The following is a 23,903-nucleotide window of genomic DNA, read 5'->3' as shown; positions in this document are numbered from 1 at the left end:
ATGCTGCACTGTTTCTACCATTTTTGGAACTCTGAATGCCAGAGTTTCCAAAATATGCAGGGTCCATTTTTGTCATTATGTGGTTGATTCAATGTGATTTAAATTGTCATCTATATCAACATATACATAAACATATATGCATGATTTATGTCAGCAATTCGGGTTTATACATTCAAAAGGGCTTTCCATGGAACGTGTACTTTTGAGTGACTATGTAATTTGCAAAGGAAGTCCTAGGTCACTGAGTCACTTTTGAAACATTGCAGCTGGCTATTATTTTACTATAACCCAAAATCAGCCTGCACTCCTCCTCTGAAAGCTTGTATATGTGGTGAAACAAGAATGTAGTAACTGGAAGTGTGAATTCACTGGATACCTGTAGAGAGATTTATTTCTTGTATCTTATTTATCCCTCTAACACACTGGCAATTTCCCCATGCAGACTGTCTTACGATTCCACGAGCTGGTTCCTGTTGAAATTTAACCTTTATGGCTCAGTTTATACTTTTTTTCCCAAATAAAATAGTTGCCCCATCTTTAGTCTCAAAAGTGAAAACAATGTCTTTCAGCGCTTCAGCTGACAAAAACATTTTGAAGAGTACTCTGCTAACACAAATACATAGAAGTGTTTGAATGCTGTGGTACTGTGTAAGACCTGTCAAAACCCTTAAATCAGTGATTCTTCCCACCACCACTCCTGCAGAGGGGCACCTGGAGACAATTAATTTGGATTAAGAGGAAGAAATACATACTGTCTCTGGTTTGCATGACAAGTGAAGAGAGTAATGGGAGATCACTTGGGTCTTTTTCTTGTAGCTGAAAAGTATAGTGGTTATTTCACATGTGTGACTAAGAACTATCAAACTCTAGCAAGAATTTTATTTATTTATTTGATCTTGTAGGTTTCTAGGTATTAAATGGCTGTAGAAAGCAGTGGAGAGGAGGGCTCTGAGCTAACATTTTGCTGCCTTGTTTTGATTTTACTAAATGAGAGAATGCAAGCAGTTTAAGACAGATGGCAGTTCTTGACATATGATGAATAAAACTAACATTGAGAGGCTTTTTATGGCTCTCTGTGTGGTCTGTTGTAGTCAGTGAAGTGCAGCACATTAGGTTTGTTGCTGTTTTGAAGCTATATCTCTAGCTGACTTATAAACTGATGGAAATCTAAGGCTGGGCTCATTTTGTTTGCCTAGTAATTTCTGAATCTTTCTAATTGAAGAACTTTTGTCTCTTCCTTGTTGTTATGGTATTTGACTTTCAACAGGTTTTGTTGGGCTTTTTCCTTTTTTTTCCATCCAGAATGGTTCAGCTCCTCTGGCAGTTGTGCAAATAATGTAGGAAAAGCCAATTTTAAATAATACTCCTACTTGTAGTATACATAATCTTTGTGCATACATAATCTTTCTCTACTTGAGAAACACTTACCATTAAAATATTAAAAAGATTAAAATCATGCTGATATTAAAGTTTAGCTTTTCCCTAATTAATTCTGTGAATACTACACAAATGAGCAGAATTGTCTTCACTATCTGTAGAGTTGCTAAATTCAAACAGAAATCTTTCATTTTCAATCTTATATTATCCAGATAGTGTGATGTTTTGTTCACTGGGTTTTTTTAAAAATATGCCTAAAAGAAAATGAAATAGGCCATTCCAAATAGGGTGAAAAAAAGACCTGAAGAAGGACTACAAATTGTAAGATGCACATAGGATTTACTTTTATCAAACTCTGTAAAAAAACCTTTTTCTTGTGTAATGCTTGCTTGATAAATCTTAACTTCACTGTTCCTAATGTGGAAGTTTGTGAGATTTTAGAAAGTAAAAATATGTGCTTTTACAAACTTATTTACATTTATTTCTATTGGGACAATGAGGAAACTTTAAAAAAACTAATTTGTAATTTCTAATCCTAATCACAAAACATAATACATTTGTGCTATCTATTTGGAGTAAAAAAATACTGCAATTTAACTCAACCCATGTTAGCATTAATTTAAGATAAAAGATAGTGGTTGAGTATGTCAGTTGAATATAGAATCATAAAATCATAGAATGGTTTGGGTTAGCAGGGACCTTCAAAGATCATCTAGTCCAGCCCCATGCAAGGAGCAGGGACATCTCCAACCAGATCAGGTTGCTCAGAGCCTCATCCAGCCTGGCCTTGAATGTTTCCAGGGATGGGGCATCCACTACCTCTCTGGGCGACCTCATTGTAAAAATTCTTTCCTTATATCCACTCTGAATCTACCTCTTTCTATTTTAAAACTATTACACCTTGTCCTACCGCAACAGGCCCCGCAACAGGCCCCTCTTCATCTTTCTTATTAGCCCCTTTCTGGTACTGGAAGGCTACTACAAGGTCTCCCCAGAGCCTCCTCTTCTGCAGGCTGAATAGCCCCAACTCTCTCAGCCTGTCCTCACAGGAGAGGTGCTCCAGTCCTCTCATCATCTTTGTGGCCCTCTTCTGGACCCTCTCCAACTGGTTCGCGTCCTTACGTTAGGGGCTCCAGAACTGGATACAGTACTCCAAGTGGAGTCTCATCAGAGTGGAGTAGAGGGGCAATATGTCAGTTATTCCTGAATTCAACATACAAACATGGGAAATGTATAGTTAAAATCACTTAAATCATGTGAGGAACAGACTGAAGAAAATCTTAGTGCAGCTATACATCATTAAGATACACAAACCCCATTAACTTCTGCACTTTTTACATAGCTTTTGATTAAGATTTATTTTCTGGAGTTCATGAACTTCTTTCTTTGAAATTTGAACATAAGTCTGCATTCCAAGGATTAACATAAGGGGAACATAATTATAAGAGTAATTTTCCCATAGTCATCAGCTTTAATTCTATGTCAATATAATAATATTGTGGGAAATTACATTTCCTACAAAACAGAAGATTTCATAAATAAGCACTAATCCTAAATTAAATCCCAAGAAAATGTTAACCTGAGTTATTTCTAATGAAATAACATCTTTAAATCCTTCTCAAATGCAAACAATCTTTTTTATTATGAGATTAAATATATCTTCCAAAGCCAGTCTTGTGTTCCTGGTGCTGCTGTTTGTTTGAAGTCTATCAGCTATAGAAGTATAATTATGAGTACTGAACAACAGCATTCACAGTAACATGCAGCCCGAAGCCTAGAACGGCACATGGGAGAAGCAAACTATTGATAAAAACTCTTGACATGTGTCTCCAGTCTCTGCCATACGACCAAACTATCACAAAAAACTTTCTGATGCGAATTATGAGAAGAGGAAAGCTTGTGAGTGGCTGGGTCTCATTTTTAATATAATTATATATAGCATTTTAGTATAAGCAATAAACTTATCTGTGAATAGCTTACCTTAGTTAGAGTCTAAAGTAATCAATGAAACCTGAACAGAAGACTTCCAATAAGAGCTAAATCTGTGGTTGTTAATAACATCACTAGAGGGAAAGATAAAACTCTGAGAAAGGGCCTTTTCCTAAAATTAGTCAAAAGATACAGTTGTTAATTTCACAAACTCCTGGTCCTGAAAATGAAAGCTGAATATTTTGGGGAGATAGTCTAACAAAAGGTCTGAATCACTGCTTTAAGCGGAGAATATAACTCAGTCATACCAAATGTTAGTTACTAATTCATATGATTGTCTTTTTCCTGTGGGTACATGCACCTACACAGACTATTCCTGGGTTAGGAAAAAGGAGAAACAGGAAAAACGATACTAAAACTGAAGACAAATACCCCAAAATCAGAAAATGACAGAAGTTGTCTGTTTGGTCCTATTTTAATATATGTAAATGTGACTTCCTGGTTTTTATGGGTATATATGCATCATTGCAGGATCATCTGTTATTCGTCATCTGTTTTGACCTCAGTCAGTGCCATTCATCATGTGTATCAGATCTTCTCCCTCGTTAGTACTTTCCATAGCTTCAGTCACAATCTCTCACCCAGGATCATTGTCCCCCATTTTTTCTCCTCTGCTATGCTAAGTTTCTTTACAACCGATGAAGATAGTTATCTGCTTTTTGATGTTGCTTAGATGGAGACACTGCAAATACTGGACAGATCTTGTTTCTGTGTTCCTCTTGGGTCTAGAGGCTGCACACAGCATGGTCTAAAGCAGTAAGGAAATGGAAATTCATACAAAAAACCCTTGACAGCTGCAGGCACAACGTGCAGATAATTAAGCTAGCCAAGTCCAGCAGGATTCTAATGATCATATGCAAGTTTCTTCTTTCTCTCTTTTTATGTTTTTTTTCCAGTAGCTTAGCTACGGCAAGTAGATGGAGCTTCTGACTCTTTCTGCAGTAGTCTATACCACATTGTGAAGATGTAAAATGTGGTTAAGAGAGATTCAATTGCATCTGATCAAATGTTCTGAGAGCGAGTGAAAAGAATATGCAAAATAAGCTTTGCAACTGTCTGCAACAAAGCACACAGTTTGTAAGCCTTAAATGGACAATTCTTTGCTTTCTGTCAGTTTGTCAAGACAAGCTCTTCTGCTCTGATCTTGTTTGGGCTGAAGCTTTCCTCATACACACAAATCACTTGACAGAGGCATTTGGAGCATGGAAGATTCCAGCCTAAATGACTTCAAAGTTCATGATGACATGAGCCAGTGTAAAATAAGTCTTTGCTTGGGGAATTTGGGCAATCTTGTTGGTAAATATTGTCACAATCTCTGTCCCTAAGAATAAGGACAGATGTCTTTCCCTTTCCATTGCTAAGACTGCTTTCTTATGCTAATACCATTATCTGACATGAAATATGTTACATAGGAAAAACAAAGAATGTCCATGAAATCAAAGCTCAGTGTTGTACAACAATACACTTCAAATTATCCCTTTTATCTAAGTCTATAGAAATAAGATATCAAGCTTACTCCAATCCAATAACCTATTCTTTTTACAACTAAGCTCTGCTATTGGATATATGTGATGCATTCATTGTTTCACAGGGAATGGTTTGCACTAGGCTCAAAATTAGACCTTCTTTGTTAAAAACATTTCAAATTAACATAATAGAAGTAGCAAGAAATGCAGATTGGGGGGAGGGGAGGGGAACCTTCTTTTGGAATCAACGGCATTGGTAGGCTTTTTGATCTCAGATACCTTTAGTTACACTGAGTTTTTATGCAAATTTTAAGAGCATTTAGAGACCGCAGCCAGCTGTCTGAAGTGCAAATTCTATTAGACAAAAAAAAATGGAAACAGGCCAAGAAATGGGTCTTCTGCCTACTGATTCTGTTTCAAGGGATTATGAATGTCCGCTGGCAGCCAGGGCTGTTGGGAAGTTCCAGCAGTAAAGGCTGTAGCAGAATACACCCTGCCCATATACAAAAACTTCAAGATTATTTACCTTGTCAGTCCTGGTTTCCCTCTGCAGCTGAAATCATCTCCTGTAACACATTCATGAAGCATACAATCCCTCAACAAACATGCTTGTTCCAATGGACTATTGTGTTTCTCACTGGACTTGCAGCATAAAGTAAGACTAGGATATTAATGAGTTACCCCTGCCTGAAACCTTAAGTGCTGTTTTTAGTGCTGGAGAGCTAGATTTTACATCAGATCAAAAGGACGCAGCTCACCTGCTTATGTTCAAGCTTTTGGTTGTGTATTTTGATGAACTGGGACTTCTATGGCTGCAGACTGGCAAATCATTTCCATGAAGGAAATGTCTGCTTTTCATGTGGTATAAGAGTTCTTTTTCCATTTTTCTTTTTTTCTGAACCCTTCCTGGCACATTGAAGCCTACTGAAAATATTGTGATTTTTAGAGATAAATTCACTATTCTCTTAAAAGTAATTTATGGACTCCCCGTGGTCTGTATATTGCTGATTGAAGTCCAGTAGTCTCAGGAGTCTTTCTGTGATCCTCAGATTATGTTGAAACTAATCTTGAGTGGTACCTCTTCTGAACTTTATTAAGCCATGTTGGTTTTGTTCCCTGCCCCTGGAAGACACAAGTACAAAACAGTCTTTTATCATATGCAAAATAGCTACATGGTCTTAAAAGATGCCTTTTTTTTTTAAATGTGCAGTGCAGATAACTTGTAAAGAGTAATGAATTAGTGCTATGTCCTTTGTAGTAATCTTTCCTAAATGCATCATTAATAGACTGTAGATAAGGTGTTTCAGACTGCTGGCTATATTTTTTAATCTCATTATTTATTTTAGGAGATTTCAATGTGACTCTAGCAGCTGCTATGAGTTTGTGTTGCATGTACCAATGAGGGAATGTGATCGCTTTAAAGTCATAGCAGTGGCATCTTCTGTAAGGAAGTTCTCACTTGGGCTGTAAGATAAACTTCGACAAACAACCAACTGTATTTGTTGGTAAATTGCTGCTATATGTACATAACTTGTTTCCCAGCTTACTTGGCTTGCAGAAGACTTGTACCTTCCGTTCTGAGTATGGAGGCATAGTTTAGCTAATGTGATATAGCAAGGACAGAGATGAAGTGGGAGAACCCGGGCAGAGTATCAGGGGACTGAAGACAGGCAGGAACAGGATTTGGCCCTGCTTTTCAGAAGAAGGAGACGTAAGATGATCATGAGCATGAAATCATAATATTGAGGTTAAGGAGTGGTGACACTGCTGTGCAGATGTGGGACAAGAGCACAGCTATGCACTTGCACAGAGCTGGGAATCCATGCTGCTTCTGTTCCTGCCTGGAAGTGCTCTATGGCAGCAGCTTCCACCTTCAGAAACTTGGCTTCTGTACTTGTGGAGTTTCTTAAATTGTTATTTGGTTTTTTTTTTTTTTTTTTTGGTATTGATTCATTTTGACATGCTCTGTCACAACTAATTTGATTTTTGAGATAGTTTCCTTATTAAAAAAAAAAGGTTTGCAAAATAATACAGTGGCATTCAGCTTTCATGCTATGATTTTTCCATGAAAGGCAGCATAAAGTAACTTATTATAGAATAAATTGTTCATTAAGCCTTGTAAAACTGAGTAAGAACTGCAGAAGAAGTGTAGCAGAGGTCAGCAATTTTATTTGTACAAAAAAGAGCACAAACATGAGAAGAAAGTACATTTTCTCTTCAGCCTAATTACTAAGATAGAAGAATACAAATCTTGATTGAATACGTACTGGGTTAAGTCTCTGGTGTAGGAAACTACCTTTGTTTTTGTATATTTGTGCAGCTGTGTGTTCATTTTCCCATCTTTCTATCAGTAAGTGGAAGCCCGTATGATAGATGAGTCTATGTGCATCCACCTTATTTGCTTTTTGAAACCAGGAAGCCATACTTGTACCCTGGGCAACTATTTTCTAATTTTCTTGTCTAATATTTTATACAGCTTTTTTTTTCCAGGGTGGAAGACACCCTTCCTCAGCTACTGCATGTGCACACACGTGTGTTTCTCTTTAGTGCCTGGGTGGGAAGTAAGAAAATTTGAATTTGGTCTGGTATTTTGGGCCACTAAACCTTTCTTCTCTGAAAACCATTATGAACTATGAATAGTTAAGTACAGTCCAGTGTGTACATTATTAGACTTCCTTTTTTTTTTTTTTTTTTTTTAATCAAGAGTGGCACTCAGTAAGCTGGAGATACTGGGGTAAAGGAACTTATGATGTTTAAACCTATGAAGAAGCAGCTCGGTGTGGCTTTGATGTTTTTCTGTGGCTTTAAGTAGGGCTGAGACAAGGATGTGGTTAAGCTGTTTAAAGTTCACAAAAAAAGCCCAAACCAAACCAACCACCCCAAACACCAATGCTCCCTCAAAACCAAACAGCCTTAGCCATGCAACCAGTCACTGGGAGTTGCATAGATCAATTCTCTAGTTGGCTTTCAAGGTCTCAAGCAGATGTCTTGTCTTCCTAGCTCAATAGCAAAGATTTTTGTTCCAGCAATATTAAGTATCCTGTTTAGTGGTGCTGTTGGAAATGGAGTTTTGACCTCCATTATTCTCCTAGGGAAACTGGCTGCCTGTGGACTGGGTAGGTATACCCTTCTTTGGATAAAGAATTGGCTAGGGGGCTGTGCCCAGCGGGTGGTGGTTAATGGAGTCAAGTCCAGCTGGCAGCCTGTTACAAGTGGTGTCCCCCAGGGGTCGGTACTTGGGCCCATCTTGTTCAATATCTTTATTGATGACCTAGACGAGGGGATTGAGTGTACCCTCAGTAAGTTTGCAGATGACACCAAGTTGGGTGGCGGTGTTGATCTGCCTGAGGGTAGGGAGGCCCTTCAGAGGGATCTGGATAGGCTGGATCACTGGGCTGAGCTGAATGGCATGACGTTCAACAAGGCCAAGTGTCGGGTCCTGCACTTTGGCCACAATAACCCCATGCAGCGCTATAGGCTCGGAGCTGAGTGGCTGGAGGACTGTGAAGAGGAAAGGGACCTGGGGGTGTTGGTTGATGCTCAGCTGAACATGAGCCGACAGTGTGCCCAGGTGGGCCAGTGTGCCCAAGAGGGCCAACGGCATCCTGGCCTGCATTAGAAATAGTGTGGCCAGCAGGAGCAGGGAGGTAATCATCCCCCTGTATTCGGCACTGGTGAGGCCGCACCTTGAGTATTGTGTTCAGTTTTGGGCCCCTCACTACAAGAAAGACATTGAAGCCCTGGAACGTGTCCAGAGAAGGGCAATAAAGCTGGTGAGGGGTCTGGAGCACAAGTCTTATGAGGAGCGGCTGAGAGAATTGGGATTGTTTAGTCTGAAGAAGAGGAGGCTCAGGGGAGACCTCATTGCACTCTATAGCTTCCTGAAGGCAGGTTGTGATGAACAGGGGTTTGGCCTCTTCTTCCAGGCAACAAGCAGGACCCGAGGAAATGGCCACAAGTTGTACCAGAGGAGGTTTAGATTGGACTTGAGGAAAAACTTTTTCTCTCAAAGAGTGGTAAGGCACTGGAACGGCCTGCCCAGGGAGGTGGTGGAGTCTCCGTCCCTGGCAGTGTTCAAGAGGCGGCTTGATGAGAAGCTACAGGATATGGTTTAGTAGCTGTGGCAGCAATGGTAGTGGGAAGACGGTTGGACTAGATGATCTTATAGGTCCCATCCAACCATGTGATTCTATGATTCTATGATTCTATAAAACTTTCCCGTAGAGTTTTCCCCTTTCCTAGTGCTGCATGACGTTTTGCTTTTTTTCCTTACCGTTTCCTTCTGAAGTTATATCTGAGATGTTCTTTGTCCTGTTCTCAATCCAGTCACTCTTTACCATTATTAACGAGCCTGGGTGATCCTATTGCTTTCTTCTAGCTTCACTAATGGATTTTTACAAGAGGATGAAGTGATTCTATTATGGTTATTCTTCAAAGTATTAAAATAATGATTCAGATACTAGATAGCTAAGCTATTTTCAGTAACTGCAACATAAAAATCTTTACTGTAGCACTAGAAGTATCCAAATTAAAGAGTGAGGCAACTGCATCTTAAAATTGAAGACATTTACATAATGAAGTACCAGGCTTACAAAATCATATAACTTTGCTAGAGAAAGCAATGAGCAAGTCCTCACCAGATACATACTGCCATTTGTTATACATTTCTTTGGACTTTTTAAACCAATCATCTAGAAGGAAACACTCTACAATCTTAATCTTTTTTTTTTAATACAAATGGCTATAAAATATTCTAGAATAGTAGAAAAGGGAGTATAAAATGAAAGAGGCAAATGAAAGTCAAATTTATTTAATAAAGAATACATTCTAAAGCTAAACACATTTTAGCAAAAGCCTGACTGTTACATATATTGCAATGATAGAGAGCTGATTCTGCCATAGAATATCAGCCATTAGGCACTTCATCATTCTAATTCAGAATCCCTTTCAATACTCTCTCTGAAAGTCTTTGCTGCCTTTGGATAAATCAATAATTCTTCTGCATTGTCATAAACATAAAATAAAACCAGTATTATGATTTTCAGAAAGATCTATACTTTGGAATACTCTTGATGGTTTTAATCCTATTCTGCTTGACAGAAGTCTCAAAGGTGATTTAGGGGACAGTTAGATTTACAGTACTTTAAAGAGAGCATATATACTCAGAATGGGTGTGCAAAGACTCAGCCAAATAAACCACCTTAAAAGGCAGTAACTTACTTATACAAACCTGTATAAATTTGGCTACCTAACAAAATATACGTATCCAATTTGCAGATTCACTGTACAACTGCAAGGTAAAGACAGATAAGAAGGTGTAAACTTTAATGAGCTGGGAGGCAGCTTGGGGTCAATTCCATATATTAATGGGTTGCCATAAAGGAACCTAGATTCGTTAGGTCAGAGGACAGAAGAAGCTATAAGCCATCAAGCATCTTTTAAGTGGAGAATTGCTTCAATGACAAATGGTAACACAGCCAGTTCTGTTGTTGGTAAACTCTTCAAATCTGCAAAATGCCTGACCTACTAAAGAGGAAGTAGGGTAAAGCAGCATAAAAAATCCCAACCAAACAAACACAAAAAAACAGCTATATGAAAGCTCATACCTTAACAATGCTCATGCCAGGAAAATCAGCAGGTTTAATTTTATTATGGAATTATATTTGTACTTTGCCTTCTGCTGGCCTGCTACATAAAAAGAATTTGTTCACTATTAAACTCTGAGTCCACTGCAAAGGTTAATCCAATCAATTAATCCAAACCTGTGGCTGTATTATTTCCCCTTTCCCCACCCACTGCTTCCTGCTAAATTGTGTTGAAATACATTCCAGCAAACTTTAATTGTCCCACAGAAAACGGAACCTGAAACAGTGAACAAGACATAGGCAATGGACAGCTGATATTTTTTTGTCTTATTAAAAAGGAAAAATGATTCACATTGATAGTAGATAAGTCCTTGCTGCAACAATTATTTTACTACTGACCCATTTGAGTACTTCAGCCAGCTAATTGGCCTTTATAGTTACATTAGTAAGCATGAGTGTTATGAATCAGAGAGGTCTTTTTCTGCAAAGTGAAGACTATCAGTGCTTAATATCTACAGAAAGATGAGGGGTTAGGAGAGTATCACTTCATCATGGAAAACATGCATCATTCTGTCACACAGAAAAAAATGTCCATGGATTTCTCCAGAACTGAATCAGTTTAATTTGTGAGTAAAAGAGTTCATAAATTCTCTGAGACAGTCTCATTGACTGCTAAAATGCAAAATTCTTATTAAAAAATCAAGATCCTGTATCAGACAATACCTCATGCATGCAGTACAGCAGATGAATGACACTGAACTTGAGCTGCACAAGAAAGAAAAAAATAATAAATAATCCTTACTTCAAGAAACTTTAAGCATACTTATTTTTAAGTTACCTGGAACTATAGGGAGTTTCTTCAAGTAGAAATCAAAATATCTGGCTCATGTTGTTTTTGCTGGAAAAAAAAAATAAAGATAAGTGTTAAAATGTTATAATCTTTAAAAGGAAAAATCATTAGTATATTTGTGGAAAGTACAACATCTCATTATTAATTAATAGATCCCCAAATTATACCATTATTTATTGGAACCAATTAATTGTGAGTCTGTATTCCAAAAAAGCTTGCTTTCTAAATTCTTAAATAAATCAGAGAAAGGAAATGTTACTATAAATAGGAAAGTCAGACCTAATGAGATTGTTATCTAGCAAAGGTTTTGATTTCCTACTGAAACAGTATAGCCCTCTGTTCTGTGAGCTTATTTTTATCTGTATAGCTCATTACATATGGGAAAGAAAATAAAATATGCATTTCATATTTATTTTGCTAGAATAGTATTTGTTCTTAGGTTTTTATGGACCATAGTTACATTAGTGCATTATGAAAATATAATTTTTGTAGGTTGACAGGGATAAGATTAAGGATTTTGGAAATACTAACATATAACGGAAATACTAACATATAACAGAAATACTAGTCGAGACTTCTAGGCAGTTCATATGCTCATCACCTACACAACAGAAATTATGTTCAAGGAAACACGTGCTTTTGGATGAAGTTACAAAGCAAAAGTAAACTTTTCTACAGACAACTGATACCTGTTCAATCCTGTCTTACAAAATTAGAATCTTGGTTCCTTTTATCCGGAATTCCCAGATCTGGGTAAGGGTGTCTTGTTTACGCGGTTCCTAGAGACAAGAAAGAAGACATTAAGAAATGAGCACTGATGGACACCAAATACACATATCTGAGCTGGAGTTACATGTGAAATTTGGACAATTCCTTTTTATTGTGCTGGTTCAGACACAAGGTTTTCCTCCTCAACCCACACTTCTTACATTGCCTTAGTGATTTGCACAATTTGCTTTATTCTTAAACTAGAGGTGTTGTGTACTTGGTAACAAACATCCCTTGCTTATATAAAATATATATTCAGTGCTCTTGTTCACCTTTCAAGAGCTCAGAGACTAGAACTGGGGCTGGGCCTGGTTGTACAGACAGAAAAAAGTAATCGAGGTCTAAAAGTAGTAGGGCTCAACTTCTGACTGGAAGTCTCAAGTGAAAGTCAGTCATGGAAATAGCTGTTACTTAAAGGTCTGTGATTTTTGTTCACAGGCAGTGAGTTAAACTATTTACAGATAGATTTCCCTCAATATTTCTCAATTCATCTTTCTTTCCCCCTGGATCCTTGGACAGGCATAGAAAGAGATTGAGAATTCCAGTGAACAGCAGAAGGCACAACAGTTAAATCCTTACTTGACACCAGTGCTGCGGGCCCTGTTTTTATAGGCTTGTTATTTTAAATGACTTCCTACAGACCTGAGGTGTTTCCTGACTCTGCCTTCACTTTTTTGTCACAATCAAAAATTGAAGGAAAAGCGGTAGTAGATTGTTAACGCTAGACTATCAGCTACTATTGGTACAAGAATCAACCACGGTAATAATGAGGATTATTTGATGCTAGAGCTTTGTATTTTAATGGCATGAGTGAAAACAACAATTAAGTGTTATTTAAATGTCTTCTGGTCTAGAAGTGAGGTCCCAACTACCCTGAACGGCTGTGCCAAAATTTGTGGTTAAACTTTGTGGTTAAACTTTGCAGTTAACTGCAGAGGTGAACTTCATAGGGAATGCCATAAGGAATTAGTAATTGTCTTTAATAATGTGCAACAAATAAGGCACTGGAAGTGGAAAGCAATAGAATATTGAATAGCTCCTTCCTAAATGAGTGCTAAATAATGCAAGACACCTATTTAAAAGAAAAGAGTAGGTGATCGTATGATTAGTCTGTATTAGAATGTATTAATAGTAAAGGCAGTGAATTAGCTGATATCTCTAACTGCGTTATAGCATCTGCAAAAGTTGAATAATGACTTTGCAGTCTTAATGGTGTTCTTTAGCACAGTTGTTTGGCCAGTGCTACTATGTTTGTGCCGTTACTGAAGATGGGCAATGTGGCCTACCAGATAAGGCACTGAGCTCAGCAGGGATGGCCAGAGTATAATCCAGGCTCACCAGTAACGCTGAGTAAATCCATTTAGCTGTGAATTCTGCTGTTCTTGTAACCCACAGCCTCAGGCTTCAGCTGAATGTGATCCAGGCCTGGTTTGGTGCATGACAGCTCTGTGACTAAGGCTCAGTTTTACTGAGGAAATTCTCATTAAGAAATAAGAAAATATGTGAACTGAAGCTACCCAAGATAAGAAAAGTAAAACCACAAACAGAAGTGCAGTAGCTGGGATAGTAGTCAGCAGCTCAAGGACACAAGAGGAAAAATACTAATATGAAAAAGTATAAAAGAAACAAGACAAAGCAGAGCATTAGAAGATGGCAGCTCAGAAACATCAAGAATCAGTCAGTTCCAAGAAGTTAACAGATCCAACCCTTCCCCACTGGCTGGGCAATTGCCTGGCTGGGAGAGGCTCACCAGCTGTATGTGTCCCCGCCGGGCGGGTGGCAAGCAGATTAATGCTTATGCTACTTCTATGTTAGCCTTTGCTGCTTACTATGTCAGCCAATAAACGGTATCTCACTAATCTTAAATTGTGTACATTATGTGGGCAAGGTAAAAGATGCCCAAATAAAAGCGACTCCATGCAGCACAGTTATGCACAGTCCCACCCTTGTTTCCTCACAAATACCACTCAGTGGTGCAGTGATATCGCTAATCCCAATAAGAAAGGGGGCTGTGCCCTCAGCTGGGGCTCTGCTTCACTGTGGTTCAAATAAGAAAACGGAGCAAAATTTTAATGTTACTAATTTTTCAAGTATTTTATTGACAACTAGAGAAAAAAAATTTTTTTTATCCTGAACAGACTAATGCCTTCCTTGGGGATGACAGGTGATGTGGTCAGAGATCAACAATGGGAATTATCCTGTATGATGAATGTTTTAAAGAGGAATGTGGAGAAGGAATTAGAGGCTGTTTTACAAATAGCATGCAGATGGTGCAGACACTTGTTTTTAGTAGATATTTAATATATTAAATAGCCCATGTCCTTTTTTATTGTATTGTAGGCTACAAAGTGCAAAAACATGTTCTAGTTAACCATTTTATGCTGTTAAACAACAACATAAAGCAGTGTCTGTGCGGAGGAAAAAAAAAAGGACTTGTGAGTCAGGCAACTTTGTATATAATAAATTCAGTACATTAAATTTGGCAGCAGCAGATCACAAAAAGCAGAATTCCCACAGAGATGCAGAAAGATGCTCCATGTGAATTTTTGCTGATCTTCTCACTTGGTGATGAAAAGAAATTGCTCGGCTCTATTTTAACTGTGAATATTCTTATTTCCATAACAAAATATTGGCAACTCCTTTATATAATCTTTATCCTGTGATATTAAGAGTACTTATCCAAAATGAATGCCTGCCAGGCTGATATGACACTCATAAGATTATGGGCTTCCATGTGATTCATCATTTTTCATCTTTTATTCTACTTTCTGTAAAAATATTGATATTTCCTGTATGCTGATATATTCTAAGTATTTACTGAGAATCCAACTGCCAGTAAGTCTTCCTTTTCTATCTCTACAGTGTTTTAAGACACTTTAACACATCCAATTTAATTAGTACAATTTTCATCACTTTAAAATAGAATTTCATAGTGAAACAGAAGAGGTTCCAAAGTTCACGAGACTTTGCATTTGAAAATTAGATACTGACTTTAAAAACTGTATCAAAGAGCCTGATTCATACAAAGTTTTGAGTTTGAGGTGCAGGAAGTCCAGAAAGCTGGGTTGGGATATGTTACCAGGTCAAGTAGTGAAAGTACCCAGCCTGTTGCCGACAAGAAGAATAAAGATATTACTAGAAACATAGAGTATACTTGAAGGAATAAATGAATTCTATGGCTTATCAGACCTAATTAGGGTAAATCAAGTTTATTCATGTCAGCTACTTGGGTCTTGATCCCACTAGATATAGTGAAGGTCCAGAGTAATTTATTTGACCTTAAAAAAGACTAGCATTCTTTATCTTCCTTAATGAATCTGAAACTTGTGAGAATTTTATGTTTGGAAACTATTTCAAGGGACTATATACAAAGTATAATCTGGATAATAATCCTGGTTTTATACTTTTTTTCCAAAGCATTTGCTTTTTTTGCCATTGTTGGAGATAAGAGAAATACCTATATGTTTTCATTTGAATGTCTGTTTTAATTTGAATGTCTATTCTTTTGTTTTTATGCAATGCAGGACAAAATTCTGTGATCACTTAAAACTATGAACATTTTACAAAAGAACTAGTACAGGTGTGTTTCATTTTTACTATCAGTTACCATATGTAAGAATGAACCTATGTGATTCGAATGTCATTAATTTAATTAACAGTTGGCATTTGAAGACTGCCAATAAGAAAACCAATTTTATGTGATGAAGTGATACAGAATTCAAAGGAAAAGCAAAATAGCCACTTCTTTAATGCCAAATTTTGGGTTTTGTTTTTTTTTTTTTGAATACTATTGCTCTTCTAGTAAGGTTTTTCCTATGAAATATGCCAAGACTAATGACCATGGTATAGGAAAGTTATTGCATGTCACTTACATTATCTACTCAGTACTAAACATAGAGCTACTCATACATAGGTCTATGTTTAGTGGAAAGAAGGATTTAAGATATTAAAGAAGCAGAATCATAATGTGCACTTAATTACTACACAGTTAAGTACTGTCTTGAAAAAGAATGAAGAGACCTGGGATAAATAAAAGAGTGTATAGATATATTGCCTGGAAGAGTTTTTGCACATAGATGCCATATGTAACCTAGTGCATTCCTTATGTTTTTCCTCCAACTGTTCTCAAGATGTTCATATGGGATTAAGTTCTGCCTCAACAAGATCTGAATTAGCATCAGAGGAAAGGCTGAGCTTTCTCTGAGAGAGAGAAATTGCCTTTCGTATCTACTCAATTTGATAGATTTTTTTTCAGTTTGAGCACCTGTAATAAAAGTGGAAAACTATGTGAACTACTGTATTTGGTGGATTACTACACAACTATGATGACATGTTTTTGATCAGGAAGTTTGTGTAGGGGAGCTAATTATTGTAGGCCAAGAAATGTATAATAGTTTTACGTGTATACTCTTGTTTCTTCAAATAGGCTACTAAAGAACATAATAGAAGCAGAGAAAAACAACATTCTGTTGACTTTTCTTCAGAATATTTTGGTATACCTGAATGCAACTGTCATCTTGTCTGCTGCTAGAATCACATATGCTGTTCATATGCACAATCTTGTGTATACTTATTACTATAATTTTAAAGAGAATCTTGATTTGAATATATTCATTGACTATTTTGTTAATAGATATATATCTCTGTACTAATACTCAAAATCTTACATTTGTTTTTGATGAGAAATTATGTACGTATTAACAATTCAGTTTGTGATGTTTGAACTAAACAAATTGCCATATACTTACAAACTATTCCAGTTTATCTACAGCTAGAGAACTATGCAGGAAGCATTTTTTTTCCCAAATTATCTATAGACCAAGAGTTAATTGTTAATAATATTCATAAGCAGCTGTCATTTTGTACCAAATCAGCAAAATTTAAGTGGCTAACAAATCCACAAAACTCCTAGTTATAGGTGTAAATCTGTACAGTAGACTCAGTTTCACCAAACCGAATTCCTAGCTGCCTTCATTTCTTCTTTGCAAGTGAAGAACTGCTACCCTCACAGCAGAGCTGTGTACTTGTTACTTCTGTCTCTCCTACACCTGTCTGAAACGTACAGCTCAGCCATCCCTAAGCCTAAATTCTTTGAAAGGCCTAAAATTGACAGCTTTGCTTGAAATACATATAATACAGACAGTGTAGATTCTCTCAAAAAAAAAAAATCCTGCTGAGATTGATGCTTCCTAGCTTTAATAGGATGAAAACAAGAACTTTGGATTTACCAGTTCCCTTGAGGAAGTTCAGACCCTTATGTTCTGCAAGGCTGTCCTTCACACAGCCATTAGGCAAGGACCACCTCATCTCTGGTTTTGCAGTCAGGATACATAACAAAGGGTTTAGTATTCAGAGTCTCTCTTTGTAAGACTATTGCTGCAGTTAGCCAATGGCTGTTCATACAGAAAGCAAAAGTAAGGCTGAGAGTAGCAGTTTGACTATCCCAGTGTTAGTCTTAATCAGTGGAACTTCGTATCATGTTCATTAGCTTTCCTTTTTTAGGTCCATTTGAAATAGGTGAGGAAATAAGCTACTTGGCAAAGCATATGTTTAAAATAAGGACTCAAATACTTTACTTCTATATAGCCACTGGCAACATCTTTTCTCTACATATAATTCTTCTTGCTGTTTTGAGGCAAGAAATTATTTTGTTTTACAAGACTTCCTAATCTCTGTACCTAAAAGCATGTCCTGAATTCTCTGAACTCTGAAGGAAGGTAACAGGATTTGAATGCAATGCCTGCACATTGTTACAGGGCCATCTCCATTGGAGGCAGTAGGAATAACCATACAAATAATGAAACTGCGGATTCAATCTAAAAGCTGGTTAAATAAACATGCACAGATGTCCTGCTTAGTAAAAGGAAGCTGAATGATAAATATCTCTCTGCGCCTGAAAGAATACAAGAATACAAAGGGATTAATGATTTAAAAGAAGAAAGAACAGCAAGGAAAGTGTGAGAGAAGCAAACAAAAGACATGATTTTATTTTAAGCCAAGAGCCCAAGGCTGCATGTAGTTTAAACACAATTTCTTCAATTGGCGCTGATTAATGATTTTAATAATTATTTTAGGCTCACTCAAAACAACTGTAAATACATAGTAAATACAAGTTCCTAATTTGTTCCTACAAGAAATACCTACAAAGTATTTGGATTTTTCAGTTTCCTAAAGGCAGATAGCAACAGCAAAGAAGTGATATAGCACAGCAACCTACAATAAGTCGTTTTGATGGTTTAGGTTTTATGGAGCAAAGATACCTGAACACTCTTAATCTATAAGGGCCTATGGCATATGGCCACACAAATACTGTTGTGAAATTAATCTGAGAAAGATGAATTCCAGAATATACTGAAGATTCTCAGCATTTGACAATGATTTAAGTAATTTGGAATCCAGATGGCAAATACCAATTTTGAATTATTTCTGATCCAGTGTTTAAGGCTCCAGCCTTTCCTACAAATGCTGAAAAATCTGAATAACTCAATTAAAATGGAAAGGATTCTCTATTTTACTATACAGAGCACTTGATTAAGTTCTTTCTTGTAAAAAGTTCTAGAGATTATATCATACAATTTATGGTTCATACTGCATGCAAACATGTATCATAGAGTTTGGATCTGATCTATTTTTTTTTTTTTGGAAGTTGTAGTGTTGCATAGACAGTGGATCTATTTCAGCATGGACCTAGCTTTGCTGAGTAACTGTGTCTGTAGTCAACAATCCTTCACCTTTTTTTCCCCCTTTCTGAATATTTTTTACCTATTCAAATGTGTTTATAATATGTCTTTATTCCCATAAATATTCCAGCTAGGAAATACAACTTAAACAGAAAATTTCATTTACTCACTCATTCACTCACTCATTTCCTTAGTGCAGTACAGCAAATAAATTCTTATACTGTGCTTAATTCTATTATTCTCCTAAGCTATACATGAGCCAGCAATGTGCGCTTGCAGCCCAGAAAGCCAACCGCATCCTGGGCTGATTAGAAGAAGCATAGCCAGCAGGTCAAGGGAGGTGATTCTCCCCCTCTATTCCACTCTTATGAGACCCTATCTGAACTACTGTGTCCGGCTATGGAGGCCCTAACATAAAAAACTAAAAGAGGGTAGATTTAGATTAGACATAAGGAAGAAAATTTTTACAATGAGGGTGGTGGAACACTGGAACAGGTTGCGCAGAGAGGTGGTGGATGCCCCATCTCTGGAAACATTCAAGGCAAATTTGATGGGGTTCTGAGCAACCTGATCTGGTTAGAGATGTCCCTGCTCCTTGCAGGGGTGTTGGACTAGATGACCTTTAAATGTCCCTTCCAACCCTAACTATTCTATGATTCTATACTTATGAAATGGGTATTTAGTTCTTGCACTATAAACCTAAATTTCCTTATAGAATCATATGCTACAAGCTTTAGTTAATGATGCTCCTTTAAAGCCTATCATGAAAAGAGATCTCAAGAGAAAGAGTTGCTTTTATATGATGTATTTACCTCTTTATTCTTTTATGTCACTACCTAGCCTTAATTGGATGTACATCTACTTTCATTTGTCATCTTTGATTTTTTTATGTGTGAATTAAAACAGTAAGATGACGAAAACAATCCTGTTTTCCTTGTAAGGACTTTAGCTTATTGAACCAGGGTATTACTCTACTAACTCAGGGGCACCCCTTGTCTTTCAAAAGCTAGGGCTTTTTCTCATGGCTCCTGTTGTCTTCAGTTAAAGCTCTAGGCTGCAACTTGTGCGCTGGCCTTCACATTGCACAAGAACTCCAAATCAACCAAGTGGGTGCAAACATTACCTGCAAAGATGTGTTTACCTGGACGTGGAAATGACCCACTGAGGCTAAAACAAGGGAAAATGCCAATGTGTGATGTGTGGTGAGGTGATTTGTAGTGACACAAGCTCAACTAGGCAACAGTTGTTATTATATATACACCAGTGTGGCGTTTATTTGGCTTTGTTTGATGAATCTTAGCTCTAGAGAATATCTCAGTAAATCAGTGATGCCTGCACAAGATAAATAATATTCCACTTCATAGTAAAAGAAAAGGTAGCATGTGGCAAATATTTTAGGAAGTCACTACAGAATGTCTGAAGCAGCAGTAGAAATTTTATGTCGCGTCAAGTGTTATTTGCACATGGCCTGATGCATTCCCAGCCTTTAATTGCATGCTGAAATGTCAACCTCCACATGGCTAATGATCTGGAAATATTTAAAACTGATAGCTAACCCAGAATTTATAGTAATGTAACTGCATTGACCTTAATAGTCCTGATTTTTAGCTTATGAAGACCAAATTCTGAGTTAATTAATGGTAAAGGAAATATCAAAATGATAATAAGTGCACTAATTTGGGGTACTAACACTGAGTCAATAAAACGAAGAAAATGGTATTCTACCCCGCCTTCCTTCACAGTATTTCCTGAGCACCTACTCTACGGAAAAGGCATCGTAAATTTGCACACTTACACCTTTCGTTTTCTATCACAAAAGTTTCCCAGTCAGCAGTATTTAAGTATATGTTCATGTTCAGAAAACTCAGATATATTCACTGGTAACCAACAGATAAAAACTGGGTGTAATTGATTGTCTAGAGCAAAAGTGAGAGCATTTATAGTTAACTTCTTTTAAAGACCATCTTGAGATCAGCAGTTGAAAACACTATAAATATGAGTGGTAAAAAGAGAGTAATATTAATACTTGTTATTACAGCTCTTTTTTTTTTGAAGATGACATAAGTAAATTAAATATCTAGAGTGGGAATATGTTCACAGTAAATTACTGAAAGCTTTATTTTACCACTCAGAGTCCAATTCCAGATGACTGCCAGTGTGAGAGGAGTAGATTAGTTAATGTACTAGAGGTTAAAAAAACCCAGCAGACCAGAATCTGTGCAAGGGTGACATAAATGAATGTGACAGAAGAGCTTACTAATATATACAGGTGATTAAATAAATTGGAAATAACTTACTATTAATGTTATGTTGTCTCCTGCTGTCACAGAAAATAGGTTTTTTTCCTATGATTTATGACCTGTAATTTAACTCATTCTTGTTTACCGGAGTCCTCTGAGTCCTTGGATGGAGAAAGGGATTATGAGGAAAGGTATGTTCAAGTGGAGACCAGTGATGAGTGGTGTTCCTCAGGGGTCAGTATTGGGACCAGCCTTATTTAACATCTTTGTTGGCAACACGGACAGTGAGATAGAGTGCACTCTCAGCAAGTTTGTGGATGACACCAACCTGAGTGGTGCTGTCAACACACTAGAGGGAAGGGATGCCCTCCAAAGGGACCTTGACACAGTAGAGAGGTGGGCCCATGCCAACCTCATGAAGTTCAACCAGGCCAAGTGCAAGGTTCTGCATATGGATCAGGGCAATCCCAAGCACAAATAGACGCTGGGCAGAGAATGAATCAAGAGCAGCCCCGAGGAGAAGGACTTGGGAGTTGTGGTGGACAAGAAGCTCAACATGAGCTGACAATGTGCCCTTGCAGCCCAGAAGGCCAACCGCATCCCGGGCTGCATTAAAAAAAGTGTGGCCAGCAGGTCGAGGGAGGTGATTCTGCCCCTCTGCTCTGCTCTCATGAGACGCCACCTGAAGTACTGCATCCAGTTATGGAGCTCCCAACATAAGAAGGATATAGACCTGTTGGAGTGACTCCAAGGAGGGCCACAAAGATGATCAGAGGGCTGGAGCACCTCTCCTATGAGGACAGGCTGAGAGAGTTGGGGCTGTTCAGCCTGGAGAAGAGAAGGTTCCGGGGAGACCTGATAGCGGTCTTCCAGTACCTAAGGGGGGCCTTTAAGAAAAACAGGGAGAAACTCTTTAACAAGGCCTGTTGTGATATGATGAGGGGTAATTTTAAAATGGAGGGAGGCAGGTTCAGAGTGGACATAAGGAAATGAGGGTGGTGGAACACTGGAACAGGTTACCCAGAGAGGTGGTAGTTGCCTCATCTCTGGAAACATTCAAGGCCAAGTTGAAGGGGGCTCTGAGCAACCTGATCTGGTTGGAGATGTCCCTGCTTCTTGCAGGGGGGTTGGACTAGATGACCTTTAAAGATCCCTTCCAATCCAAACCATTCTATGATTCTATGATTACTCACTGTTTTCTGAATATGGCAGAACTGATCTAAAATGTTAATGGTTTGCAAAGGTAAAGGAGGTGGAGAAATTTTCTGGCAGGAGAAACAGATGTATGTGACAAATTTGTTAGACAGGAATTTTAGTGAACTGCTAAAATGAAGTGAGTTTTGATATTTCTAAGAGAGAAAAGGATAAAGCTTTTGTAAGAAAACCTGAGTTGGCATAGATTACAATGATCTTTTAGAGTACGTAATCGGCTTTTCCCTGTACTTTAAGAAAAATGCCTTTGAGGGATTAAGAATCTGCTGAATGCAATGTAAATCTGTGAACACAGGTAACATGAATAGCAACTGCAAAGTCTGCTACTTTGCTAGTTAGAGAACACTTGGAACAGGTCTTTGTAAATTGTGATGGGAAATAGTGTTTTAGCACAAGTTCTGGTTCAAAATGCAGACTTATTTCTGTGGTGTACTTGCATATCTGGAAGTTTTTTTCATCACTCCAAATAGTGAAGACAAGACAGAATGCAGAAAATACTTTTTATTAAGTTTCTACTGTAGTTAGATAGACTTTGCCATCTTTTTGTTGTAAACAGAATTCAAAATGAAGTTTATGTATCCTAAGTCATTTGTATTTTCACTATTACTTTTTCCAATTTATAAATTAGATCTTAACTCTGGGAAGACTTGTATATAGTTTTATTCACTGAAGTCAATAAAACTGACAAATATAAAAGTAAGCAAATGTGAGTCTTGGCAAAAATGGGACATTACTCTGTAGATTAATTCTTATTTGATGTGGTTTGCTGCAGTGTTCTGTTGGGGTTTTTAATTGGTCTTTGAAAGATTTTCCAGTTTTAAAAAACCATTTGTGTTGACCTACTGTGTCCCTTTTTGAAAGTTGGTAATCAGATGGGATTTAGTTTCTTTTTTATAACATTAAGGATCAAACTCCTAGGGAAAAAAGAAAAAAAAAAGAATTAGGTAAGTATTTGCTCTGGTTTTTTTTTGACGGCAAATAATGTCCTTCCAGTAGCTCGGGGAGGTGACTTACACCTTACACCTTACATTTGGAGTATTTTCTTGCTTTATATACAGTCTAACCCTCTATCTGCAAGACTGGAAAGGCAGCTGGATGTCTTCAGAAGATCTGCAAGCAGTACTGATTTTTTTTTTCCCAAATGTTTTCCCATAGCAATTGCACTGTTGAAAAGGTTTTTCTCAGAAAACTTTTTTTTTCAAGTGTTTGGTGTTTCAAAACAGTTGGAAAAAAATCTGTTTGTTTGTTTGGGTGTTTTTTCTCACTCCATTAGTTCTCTTATTTTATGCTAGAAAGTGGGAAAATACTTTTGCTTCCCTCAGAAATGTGTTAAAATGTAACTAAAAATACATTTTACTAAATGTGTGCAGGTAATACAGTACGTTTCAAGGTGAGGGAACTGAAGCTTGTGATACAGAACTTCTCCTGTATTTCTTTCACAAAAATAAATGTGACATATCATTCCAGCTCCATTCGTAAACAGGAGTTCCCTTCTTGTATCTGCTTTAAGACCAAAAAGTAAGCAACATATACCAAAGGCAATGTTATTGCACATAAATTGCAATTTGGAATAGTCCTTGAAAATAAGCATGACAGGAAAACTTCTCTGTTGATTTGCATATTTCTATTTATTAATAGAGCTGTGAATAACTGGCATGCAATATTTCCCTCTTACTTTTTAGACTTCTCCAGAATTTGGAAAAGGGCATCTCAGTGTAATGCCGTATTTGTCCTAT

The sequence above is a fragment of the Chlamydotis macqueenii genome, chromosome 4 (genome assembly GCF_036417535.1).
Source record: "Chlamydotis macqueenii isolate bChlMac1 chromosome 4, bChlMac1.mat, whole genome shotgun sequence".
Lineage (NCBI taxonomy): Eukaryota > Metazoa > Chordata > Aves > Otidiformes > Otididae > Chlamydotis > Chlamydotis macqueenii.
This window is presented reverse-complemented; position numbering follows the sequence as displayed.